The sequence below is a fragment of the Micropterus salmoides genome, unplaced genomic scaffold, assembly GCF_014851395.1.
Source record: "Micropterus salmoides isolate LMB-PRFRI ecotype aquatic unplaced genomic scaffold, ASM1485139v1 Ms_hic_scaffold_19, whole genome shotgun sequence".
Taxonomy (NCBI): Eukaryota; Metazoa; Chordata; class Actinopteri; order Centrarchiformes; family Centrarchidae; genus Micropterus; species Micropterus salmoides.
Window position 1 is genome coordinate 3,930,482 of NW_024041039.1, and position 13,370 is coordinate 3,943,851.

Sequence of the window (13,370 nt, forward strand, 5' to 3'; positions counted from 1 at the left end):
GTACCAGAAAGTATTTCCTTTTAAACAGGAATGAAAGAAAGTCTGGTTTACATTATCGTCACCGTTCTGTGGTGGTTCTTTCTCTCTGCCTCCTCCACGTGGCTGATGCCTCTTACCATCTTGGAGGATTGTCTGGATCCAAATATCCACCCTCCAAACTATCGGACTGAGCCCCTTGAGTCTTAAGTCCTTCATCACTTGATGTCTGCGAGGGCGCTGGGCCGTGAGGGGATAAAATGTGCTTTAAGACAACACTTAAGACCTCAGTTGTTGCCATGAATTCGACCACAGCTGAAATCTTGTCCGTGTTGTCAAATCATTCTCACATCCATATTACGATGGCTTAAGGGTAATCAGATGTCTGTACCCGGAGTGGAAAGTCAGTTTGAGGGCCCTTAACTTAAAGGCAAATGGATTTAGTGTGTAACTGTGCTGAAGTCTGGACATTTGGATTCAGCCTGTCAGCAGGTAGAAAGGAGTCTGACTGATACAGGTCTATCAGGCATTAAATCTACCAAGTACCAAGCAACTTCACTAGGAAACCTTGTGTCTGTGTGACATATCTGTCCCAACAACGTCATTTTGTTTGCTGTGAGGTAGCCAGCTTAGCTACCTATGCAGGAAGATGCCGTCCTCCTTTTAGTCCTGCCTGCAAAGCTCTGATTGGTTGATTCTTTCTCCAACCGGGGACGGGGGGGAGGGGGACAGCCATCAGTGAGTGAGCACAGCACCAGACGTGTTTGAATCACTGAAGGAAAAAAAAACTGGAGATGTGGGCTGCGATTCAGATGTCTGGAACCAGACGTGTTTACTAGTGTTTAAAATACAGCCCACATGTCCATTTTCAAGATAAACAAACCAAAACAAGACTGTTCCAGTCTCTGCAAAACACACAGACAGCATGTTTTGCAATGTATTTATTTGGCAACACAGAAAGGTGAAACACATCGGCGGTGTGCGTCATCATTCATATAACAGTATTGCATCAGAAAACACCAATGTCCTATTTCCCAGCTTTAAATCATTTTCTCACCTGAGCTGGCACAACCCAGCCTCTGTACTTTGTTTTCTGCCTGTACGGCTCGTCCGGTGTGTGATACAGTTCTCACATGAAGGCAGCAAAACGGTAAATACAGTGAGGAAATGAGAGTGATCGGCACTTCTGTTCTGTTTGTGGTTTTTATGTCGAGAAATGTTACTGTAGTGCACAACACAGATTCTCTTCTCATTGGCTTAACTGTGGTATCACAAATCTCCCATCAGCCCTGAGGACTGTTAATCAAAAACGTAGAAATATGTAGAGAGGTAGCTGATACAAACGGCGTCCTCCCACATTTCATTCATCCATCAATTTGTCTGTCTCCCCCATCCCTCCCTTTACTCCTCCCTCCACCTCGCCATCCCCATTTTCCAGCCAATCACACACACAAACAAACACGCACACCCTATCTTCATCCTTACCAAGGAGAATGGGATTACAAGCCATAGCCTCCCGCATAACCATATCATAGAGAAGTGCGTGAGTGTGTTGGTGTGTGTTGGTGTGTGTTTGTGTAATGACTTCACTGAAGCCAAATGAGACAGAGGAACAGCATGTGTTGCGATTAGAGATCTGAGTCATCCTCTTCTGCCCTTCACACACACACACACACACATTGACAGAGAAATCAAAGACAAGACAGTAAAAAAAATAGATTTGTTGGTTCACAAATTTTCAGGAGTCAAGTTCTGGGAAAAAGCTTGTTTAACTTTATATGCAATGTCAAACAAGACGTAGCTTCCAGTGCTGCTTTGGTGCCATTTGTTAGCTAAATGAAAGCTGTAACACTATCAGGCATATGGGAGTGATCATCAACTTGGCGTCCCGCGGGCGCAGAAGGGCCCCTGATCAAAGTATTTAGCAAATATTTATAGGGCTGCACATAACGATTATTTTTCAACTCGATAGATCTAACTAATGATTATTTATTATATTTGTGGATTAATCTAATGACTAATTTTGTGTATTCTAAAGAAAAAAAATGTAGCCTGTTACTCGATTAACCCCTCAACGCCAATTGTCACGAATTCGCATCACACCTCTTCCTTTCAGACTGCAGCCAAGATAGTGCATGTATATTTCCCCGATGCCTGTTTATGCATATTGGATACGTACCTAGGAACCTTTTGCAAGCCCTGGTTTCTCGTTTATGCCTGTTGTCGCTAATTTGCATCATACCTACATCATACCTGAATTTATATCTTTTCTATGTTCTATTTCCAATCCACAGAGCTCACAGAGCAGCACGCTGTTGAAAGTCTGTCTAATACTCCCAAACTTTAGACAGTCTAAGGCGCAGTTTTGTATCCCTGCTTGCACCGGATGCAGCGACCCTTCGATGCACGTAACGGGAATCAATGTATTTACGTAATCGATTACGTCGACTATGTTGATGAATCGCCCAAGCCCTAAATATTTATGTATTTTCCGTATTAAAAACTGTGCGTTCTTGGTAAAATTCTCACAGAAGCTTAGCAGGATTTTGTGATACTATTGTGGGTGGAAATCGACCCTTTGTACATTTTAAAGTTAAGTGCATTAATTTGGTGCACTTTAAAAGCCAAAAAAGAGGCTAGATCTATGAAGAACTCTTTAACAATTTTGAGGCCTAGTAAACAATTTGATAATAAACACACTGAATAGATATAAATGGTGATGAAACAGCAATAAAAGTCAACTGATTTATTTAATGTTTTTCCAGCAACCCTTAATCAAAGAGTAATTTGAAAGTAATTTCCCTGACATCTATTTTACTTTTAATGGACACATTAAACTGAGGTCCGACACTTTCATGGCTGCACTTCATTGACTCTAATGCAAAAAGAGTCGTTTTCTAGCTTTTTTCTGCCGTATTTCTCCAAGATCTGGTGAAACGCTGTTCCTGGGTCACTTATAATAGTTACAGTCGCTACCCAGAGAGGCAGAAAGGAGAAGTACGATTTATTCTCTTTCCAAAACCTAAAACAAATCCAGAAAAATATGAGCTCTAGGTTGTTCCTAATGTAATGTTAGTTAGCTAACGCTAGCTAACTTCCTACGTAATGTATGTAACGTAATAAAGCCCTGCTGTTCTATCTTTCATTTTTTTCACGTCCATTTGAGTCAGTTAGAGTCAGTCTGACAGCCTGAATACAACCTTCAAATGCACAATACAACTGCAAAACTGTCTGCTTCTTTTTGAGATCGTTTTGCCAACAAATCTGCAATATCAACAATATCTCCCCAGGCAGTGCAGCAATAGACAGTGGCAGCGCCGTGATAAAAGTCTTAACAGTTCCAACAGTTTGTCGGACTTAGCAACAGTAACTAAGGGGGGCGTGGCTTAGCGAAGGGTCAATTAATCTTATTTCCATACTGTGTACATTGTTTTAACATCTTATTTAGAAAACCAGACTTTATCACACGTGTATCCTCCATTCACCAAGTCCGACGCAATTTGAAACATTTTATTGTATGTTGTGCTCGTATTGTGTTTAATTAAGATTTAATGTCCTCTCATACTGTAACACTTTGTGAAGAGAGAAAATGACCCTGCCTGTCGGCTCGCTCTGCCACTTTTAACTGCTTTTACCATAAAGGCTCTAATACCTGTGCACTCCAAGTTTAGCTGCTAGCTTGATCACGTTCTCACCAAGGAGTGACAGTGGAAACTCTCAACGCTGTTCGAACACTTAGTTAATGTTAACTCAAAAGAAAAGTGGTTGTCTCAAGTCGGATGCCAAAGTGTGTGAGCGTGCGAGTTTACAGCGGCGGAAACGCAATGTTAGAAGTTAAACGCACATAGTAATATTTAGACTGCCCTGCTGCTCACACACACTCTGCCAACCGCCAAAATCTCATTCTCTCCTTACCCAGAAGGCACTGCTGCGAGCCAACACACACACGCAACTTTGTGTTGTTTTCTGTTCTTTCTGTCTCTTCGTCCAAACTTCTTCTTCTTCTTTTGTGTGTGCAGACATGATTTATTTAGGGGCCGATGAGACTCACCTGGCCTGCGAATTATTGATAAGTGTAAAGATGAACCTAATTTCTCCATAGGAGTCGCACTTAAATATTCATCTCCGTATGAATATTCATGGCAGCGATGATGCATGCATGAATTTTAGATGACTCTGGAATCTCTGGGCATTCTTCTCCTTCTTCTCTCTCTCTCTGTTTTTTTTTTCTTTTTTTTTTTGATGTGTCAACTCTCCTGATAAAATATTGATGTGGAGCTCGACAGCGTCTCCTCGCCCGGTCCAAGGTCGCTTTCTTATACTGTTTCTCTCCCTCTCCACCGCTGAGAGTTACATAGACAGGGCTGTGTACTGTAAGCTGCTCATATGTGCCTATTTTTATCTTATATATCACTCAGGTTTCACTCGTTGGGTCTGTTACTTTATTTTACACCACCACTTTTACAAAAGATGCCATGCCACACTGTGAATACACTCCAATAACAGTAAAAGTCCTTGCGTCCATCTTAGCAGTTTTATGCCCATATAAACTCAAAGTATATTTACTTACATATTTAATAGTTTGTCTTTTGTTTACTTGTATTCTAGTGTTTCCAATAAAACCTTTTGAAAATATAGGCCTGTTTTACTGCTATCTTTACAAACATTACTGATAAAAACAAACTGAAAGGATTAGTTAAACTTATTTATTCTGTCATTTTCAGCTTCTCAGATGTGAGGATTTGCTGCTCTTTTCAGTTTTATATCATTTTAAATGGAATATAGTTGGCAGTGTTTCCCACAGGATTTTTAGAGACTATGGTGAGGATTTGCTGCTTCTTTTCAGTTTAATATCATTTTAAATGGAATATAGTTGGCAGTGTTTCCCACAGGATTTTTAGAGACTATCCCCGGGGGGTAACATGTTTTATACTTTCTGTGAATATAATCCAATTAATCTTATTTCCATCCTGTATAGACGCCTTATTTTGAAAACCAGTCGTTGTCACATGTGTTTCCTCCTCGCGCTAAATTCATCCAGTCCGACCCAGTTTGATAAATAATGTTGTATGTGGTTCTCGTCCGGCGTAACATGAAGACTTCACAGCCTCTCTTCAGGTAGGACTCTCATACTGCAGCACTTGTCTTTGTAAAGAGACAAACTGACAGAATAAAGTCTCTAACCTGCCTGTCAGCTCGCTCTGGGCCGCTTCAGTTACCATAAAGGCTGGAATACGTGTGCACTCCAAATGTAGGTGCGGCTAGCTTAATCGCCTTCTCACAAACGAGTGACAGAAACAGACGGTTAACGTTACCGTAGTGTTTGTCTCGAGTCGGATGCCAAAGTGTGTGAGCGTGAGAGCTTACAGCAGCGCCGCAAAACACACCATTAGATGTGTGAAACGTTATTATGAGTGTGTAAAACTATTTTCGGTTCGTTTTGAGACTATGGCGGAGCAAATTAGACTGTGGCGGGCCGCCATGGTCTCGTTAATTTATGGGAAACACTGATTTAGGTTACGGATTGTTTGTCAGAGGAAATTTAAGCTAAATGAAGAAGCTCTGGCTTGTTATAGGCATTTTATATAAAGTAACTGATTACAAAACATTGTAGCTGCAGTTTTCCAAACATTTAACGGGATCAGAAGACATTGATAACTTTGCTTTATCGAGTCACTTTTAGATATTACAAACAGAACAAGAGATATAAATATGAAACCACTTGACTGTTGCTACTCATACAAATAAACTGAAGCCAGTGGCTACCTGGAAGACTAAAGCTTCCAAAACGTCAGTGGTTTGACTGTAAATGTTTGACCTTCTTGACCTTGGGAATAGTAGTTTGGCAAAATAGTCTAAACTCAAGGTCAGTTTATAGCTTTTTGTGGATTCTTCAACATAAATACAGTGTTTTATCTGTAACTTGATTAAAGATATGTACTTACGTTTGCATTTAAATCCAGAGTTCCTACCTCACCTGCACAATCCTTTATTTTACTACACTAAACCATTCTTAACAATATAATCATGAATAAATTTTGGAGTAGCGTTCTGTAGGGTTGGTTACCAAAACCTGGTGCTAACATCTGAAAGCCAAAATCCTATCAGATGGGGGCCTTTTTTTTTTATTTAACCTTTATTTAACCAGGCAAGTTAGTTATTGTGGTAACAATAAGTTAGTAATGTTGGTCCGTGGACTAATTTGTGTCAATTTAGGGGTCCTTGGGGTTATTCAAAATGTGAGGTGGGCCTCCCTAAAGAGAGGCTCCGTGAATGGAAGTGAAAAAAAAATTACATTATTTATTGCATTAGTTATCAAAAGGAGATCACATAGACTAGCCTACATGTGTGAGAGTTCAGTGATAGAGTAGTTTTTGTAGTAGTAGTTTTCCCCCCATCTGAGTCAGAAACTAATAAATGGTATTTGGTGTAGTCAGAAGTTAAACAGCAATATTAGGCTATTTTCGCTCATATTTTGAGTGTCAGTGGGATCCAATAATAATAATCATCATCCCACAGGCATCCAGGAATTGAGCGAAACTTACCAAGTAAACTAAAGATGTGGTGGGGGGGGCGTTTCCCAATCTGCCACTTAAATCTCTGGACTGAAATATTCTCCCTCTTTTGCTCCGAAATGGATGTAAGAAGCAGGGCCACTATTCACCGTAGTACAAACGTAGCATCCCTCAGTGAAAGGCTACGAGACGACAGCCGGTTTTGCTCGGTCTTTATTAATGCTGCAACAATACAGGCTATCGTTAGCATAGCAGGACCCCCCTCCCCCCCTTAACTCTCTGCCAATCACAGCTAGGAATATAAATGATTGGCAGGCTTCTTTCTACACATATCAGACATTCACTGACAGCCATGACATGTTCACTGACCTCCTGGAAACACTGGAGAACACGGTAATTAATAAGCCCTTTCTGCCTTAGCCGAATACAACATAACACAAGTTTGAAGCTGGTTTGCAGCATATGATACCAACTCAAAATTAATTTTGCTGCCAGTACTGTAACTGGTATTTAGTGTTATATTATTGTATTTGGGTTAGGTGGTTTAGGTTTTATATATGTGAATTTGTTGTCTTTTGTATTTACTTGTATTTATATTTAATTATATTTAAATTGTTAAAATATGTATTGTTCAATTTAAATAATTTTAAATATATATATATTTTTTTGTTTGTTTGTTTGTTTTTGAGCATCGGTTCAGGCACCGTTTTAAAAGAACTGAGTTGTCACCGGAATCATAAAAAAATCCAAACGATCCCCCACCCTACTCATCTGTCTATATGTTCATACTCGGTTGGCCTGACTTGTTAAAAGATATTTATAACAGAAAGCAACATTATCCAACACTCATTAAAATGTGTGAGATGTTCTGTGTTTTGAAGTATCATGTAGTCATTTGAACACGGGCCTACTTCAGGACAGATGCATGCTGGGAGATTTCACCATGCCTGTGTGTGTGTGTGTGTGTGTGTGTGTGTGTGTGTGTGTGCTGAAAAAAAAAAGCTCTAAACCCCCTGTTTTTTCAGTGTTTCTTTTTTTTTTTCTCCATGTGACCGTTAAAGAACCTCGCTGTGCTCCACGAAAATGCTGGGGGGACTCGACCCCGTAACCATAGCAACTCCAGGGCCCAACAAAAGTTGTTCTTTTCTGAGGTGTGTGTGTGTGTTTGTGTGTGGCGTGCAACCGAGATAGAGCGAGAAAGCCGGGTGTCTATGTGTGCGTCTTTGCCTGTGTGTGTTTCTTTGTGTGTGTCCTCCGGAAAAGGAAAGCTGGGCTGACAGTTGTTTCTGCAGGCAGGCTTGGCAGGCCGAGGCTCTACTGTTTATTGTGATGTTAGATGGAGGCACTTATCAACCTTGGAAAGGAGGGAGGAAGGAGGAGAGGAGTGTTTGTGTTTGTGTGTTTTGATAGAGATATGTGTGTGTGTGTGTGTGTGTGTGTGTGTGTTACAAGCACACGATCACAACAGTAAACATAGGCCAAAATAATTTGTAAATCTTCCCACTGTGTGGTCATCAACTGCATAGTTCTAATTAATTTAAGAAGGGGACCAGGCTTCTGCCGTCCTGAGACCTTCATCTGCTGCCAAGTAGCAAAACTCCTATATCTATAATGGGTCTCTGGGAGAGGTTGATCTAACTGGTGATAACAGTCAAAATCATCATGTGAGTGTCTCTGCACATGTGTTAACTTCTTTTCCATGCTGTGTTTACCTGGCAAGTAAAGTATGGTTTTATGGCATCAGCATTTTGATTGAGTTTGTGTAGTTAAATGCCTTTAGAGGAACAGGATACAGTAACACAACAACCGAGCTGAAAGAACTGAGTGGCAGAGAAATGCTGATGAAAACATGTTGAATTTGGACATTTTCACGTAGGGGTGTGCTCACTTATGTTGCCAGCGGTTTAGACATTAATGGCTGTGTGATGTGTTATTTTGAGGGGACAGCAAATTTACACTGTTATACAAGCTGCACACTCACTACTTTACATTGTAGCAAAGAGTCATTTCTTCAGTGTTGTCACATGAAAAGATTTAATCAAATGTTTACAAAAATGTGAGGGCCGTACTCACTTTGGGGTTCCTGACTTTTCTCTTAGAAAGGACAAACAAATCTGAAACAAAAATGTTTCTTTTAAAAGACTCTCAAAGTTCCTTTTACTGCAGAGGCAGCAACTACTAAACCTATATTGTATTCAACTAAAGATGGTTTATGTGAAGGTGTACAGGATACCTTAACTAACCTCGATCCGTACCTCCGCCGTGAACGCCGTGTCTATACAGGATGTGTTTCAAATGTGTTTTTCAGTCGTCCTTTTCTTGCACATCTGACAAATTTGCTTTCTTTTCAAGGGGCGCTCCACTGATTTTACACATAAAAGTAATTTCTAGCCATGCGGAGAACAATTCTGTCAAAGAAAACAGTTGATTATGTCATGCGCAGGGCTTGACATTAACTTTTTGGCTCACCAGCCACTGGTGGTTTTCCAAAGATACTTAAGTAAGAAAGTGTGCGTCCTACTCATACTTAAGTTATTAAATCCCAGTACACAATGGAGTGCCTTGCGCTGTCCGGCGTCGCTGTCCGGCGTCGCTGTCCGGCCTCACGCTGCCCTCCGTTTTCATCACAGTCAGTTTATTAGTTTGTGGTCATTTTGAGACTCTGTTTAATAAAGTTAACAGCCTGCCATGCTGTTGCTCCTGCATCGCTCTGTGTACAGTGACACAGCCAAAAAACAAAAGTGCATTGATTGGACTGACAACATGCAAATCGTCTCGGGGTTTCCTCAACTGATAACTCAAATCCTCGACTTTTCGCGGGCAGCCCCGTGAATGCCACCCGCCAAAGCGGCTAGTAAGAGTGACTGCTAATGTCAAGGCCTGGTGACCATGCAGTAAAAGGCAACCCGTGTAAATTCAGACAGATGTCTGAAGACAAGCTGCTGCTGCTGTGCTGCTGACATACTGCTCTCACTACATGGCAAGTGTAGACACAGAGTAAGGCATAATGATTTGATGTAGGCCCAACTCATTTTGAGTCAGAATAGATATTTATTTGTAATTAATATCAGATCAGAGATACTAATTGTGGCTTTGCATTGCTCCTCTAGTAACTGTTGCGTTTGATTTAGTTTTATCTAAGTGAACTTCTGTTTGTTCCTGTCTCTCTATTCTTTTTATCTCTTTTTCATATTGTTTATTCACATTATTGCATTACTGTGTGTGTGTGTGTGTGTGTGTGTGTGCTTTGTCTTTGTGTTTCCCATGTGTGACTGTCCATCCTTTCTTCTCTGTTTCTGTGTGTGTTCCTTTACGTGTGTGCATGTTGTTTAATGTGTCTGCTCTGTTCATTCTCTTTTTCTTCAGTGTGTGTTTCATCTGTTTTTCCTTGGTGTGTGGATCCAGATGGTGTGTGTGTGTGTGTGTGCCTGGTTTTGTGTTAGTGTGTGTGTGTGTGTGTGTGTGTGTGTGTGTGTGTGAGTCTGCTGAGGGTCCACAGGGAGATGAAACAAGCATCAGACCTTGTAGGTGCTGTCAACCAATCACACATCAAGGCCCCTGTAGTTCAGCCAATTGATGATCAAGGTTCTGGCCCTGAGTCCCACAGGAGGGCGGAGCCAACACTCATTTCCCAGAAGTGTAATGTGTATGTGTGCGTGGCATTTTACTGACCGTGGTAGTATTTTGACGGTGACACAAAGGAATGAACACACACACATGCACAGCTTATAAAAATGCAGAGGGACACATTAAAGTACGGGAATAATGTACACACACACACACACACACACAGTGAAAGCCCACATTTGATGTCTCTTTATCGTATGGAAACACATTTGGTATTTGTAAAAGTTTGAATTACAAACAGTACAATGAGAAACAGCCAGGGGAAAAACTACAAAAGAAAAGAATAGAAAAGAAAAGCAGTAGAGATGCTCTGATTGATCAGTCACAGTTCAGAATCAGCTGTGTATTAGCAAGCAGTCACGGTACACAGATGAATCATATCAAATCAACATTGTTTTTCCTGTAGTGCCACCATAGGGTTGTATGTCTGCACTTGCGATAGCGGTGGCGTTATGTCAGTGTTTTCCACACAAAGACTTTACTTGGGCAGGCCGCCCAGGTAAATGAACGGCCGCTCAGGTATATTTGGTGGCACATTTTAGCATTTTGCAGAGAAAGACAGAGACATACGTCTTAATACGTTACAAGACAAGAACACGGTGGATTTTTGTTCAAGCACGGACCAGGTAAAGCAACAGTGAACACACCAGTGCAGGTGTCATTCAGAACCATGTTGGTTTCATTTTCAAAGGCGACGTCTTTGAGCAAGAGTCCAAATCAAGTCTCAAGTCACTGAGCAAGAGTCCAAGTCAAGTCTCAAGTCACTGAGCTATTGTCCAAGTCAAGTCTCAAGTCTCTGAGCTAGAGTCCAAGTCAAGTCTCAAGTCACTGAGCTATTGTCCAAGTCAAGTCTCAAGTCACTGAGCAAGAGTCCAAGTCAAGTCTCAAGTCTCTGAGCTGGAGTCCAAGTCAAGTCTCAAGTCACTGAGCTATTGTCCAAGTCAAGTCTCAAGTCACTGAGCAAGAGTCCAAGTCAAGTCTCGAGTCAGTCCAAGTCAAGTCTCAAGTCACTGAGCTGGAGTCCAAGTCAAGTCTCGAGTCACTGAGCTGGAGTCCAAGTCAAGTCTCAAGTCACTCGTGGTTATAATGAATGTTGTATCACCTGCTGCATTCAATCCAGGCTGCTTATAAAACTGCATGGCTATAAGGGATTCTGTAACTGTAACATGTTTTTCACTTACAGAGCACAACCATGTAATGTGCAATGCAATTAATGACATCTTATAAACTACTGTAAGTCAACACATCCCCAGACTCTCAAACCAGTGTAACATTATAACTGAATAAAACTAATGTTACGTGATCAACAATAAAACTGTAACCTGTTTGCAGCCAACGGTAATAATTAACGTGATGGCAGCCAGCGGGATGTAAATGATTACGTTAATCGACCACCACAAGTTTGGCAAGCAAACAAACACTCATTCATCTTTTCATAACGAACGACAGTCAGAGTTAACCTCCCGTAGGTCGTAGCTAAAGCAAGACTCAAGCTAACGTTAGATGGCCAATGCTGAGCTAAACATGTTTACTAACCTCAGGTTACTAACCTATTTTGCGTTCAGTGCTTCTTTGTTTGGGTCTTGTTGTATGAAGTTTTAAAGCCAAAGTTATTTTAAGTTAATTATGATGAATGGCTCAGCAGCTGCCGCTGTTTGTTGTCCTCTCTCAGGTGCGGCCGCGTGCAGCTGATACTGTTACGTAGGCAGGTTATAGATAACGGAGGGAGGGAGGGGAGTAACAGCAAACTCATAAGATGTTTCCTAAAAATAAACATCGTTCACGAGTCCCGCACCTCGAGTCTCAAGGCGAGTCTGAAGTCACTGTGTGTGCGACCTAAGTCGGACTCGAGTCCGAGTCTCAAACTCGAGTCCCCACCTCTGTTAACAGGCCGCTGCTGTAAAAACGAATCGTGGATGGAGACATCCAAAAGATGACTTCTGTGTCTTTTTGGCAACTTTAAAACATATCTTGCTTATGGAGAAAGTCAGACACATACAGGGAGAGAGAGACAGAAAGAGGCATCTGCGGTCTGTGCAAGTGACAGGAAAAGAGAGCTGAAAGCAAAGGGGGCAGATTCAAGTAGCCAAGGCAAGTGAATAAACAAATAAGGTGGAGAATGAAGTAGAATAAAAATGGTGAACTAATGGTGAACACAAAATTTCCAGAGTACCTGGAAAGAATTCCTTCAGATTTGGCCCAATCAACCAGAGTTTACTTGACACATCCTTCCACCCCACCACCTCCTTACAGGCACTTTGTCGCTCTTCATACTACATCACCTGACCTCTTCTGCTACTAGAGGTCACAGCCTAAAGAAAAACATAAATATGGATTAGAATAAGCTGCAGCATAATCGACCCGTACGGCCGTTTTTTTCTGGTGAAGACGAGCTGGATGTGAAGATTTGTTGAAATCCAGCCAATGACGGTGGTGTCAGCCACGTACTTCACAACAGAGTTGTCTCCATGTCGGGCGTTGCAGTTGTGGGTGTACAGCGTGAACAGGAGAGGGGAGCTGAGCACACAGCCCTGGGGGGCTCCGGTGTGGAGCACTAGAGAGGAGGAAACCAGAACGCTTCCGACACCAAACTCTTGTCCCTTGCCTACAGATTCTGCATTCATATGCAGATATCTATTTATAGAGATTAGGGGATACACAACATGTGGCTTCTTGGGGACAAATCAAAGAATTTCATTCAAGACTTCATTTGAAAACATTTCATTGCATTAAGTCATCACAGATGTCTTTCTCTCTCTCCCTGTGGCGGGTTCCAGTGGAGTCCAACTAATTACAGTGGCTATCAGGAATGTGTGTGTGTGCGCATCCCTGCCGCTAAATTCTCATTTCAAATAGCCCATGGTGCTCCGAGGGAACGCTGGTCTGCAGACACACGCACACACACACACTGCTCATTAACTGGATTCCAAAACCAATCAGTGTGGACCGACAGAGGAGCTCTGTCTGAGGCGCCACACACACACACACACACACACACACACACACACACAACGCAGTGTGTTTTCACTGGTCCAAACCAGAAGGAGAGACTCTGAACTGATTAACACTTAAACACACACAGACTGATACAGAGAGACAAAATAAAACAATTCAACTTTATTTATCCAAATAAACACAGTTTAACTCTTTAAACCAGGAAAACCAAAGTCCAACATTTTGGCCGTGTTCAGACTGCAGGACAGTGACCCAGCATGATTTTTTTTTCTCATATGTGACTCAGATCTGATTTTT

General features: G+C 41.6%; 1 protein-coding gene across 1 annotated transcript in view; it reads left to right on the forward strand.

The window, feature by feature from the left end:
• akap6 (A kinase (PRKA) anchor protein 6) overlaps positions 1-13,370 on the forward strand; it is a 235,522-nt gene that overhangs the window by 132,670 nt on the left and 89,482 nt on the right. The window lies entirely within an intron of this gene.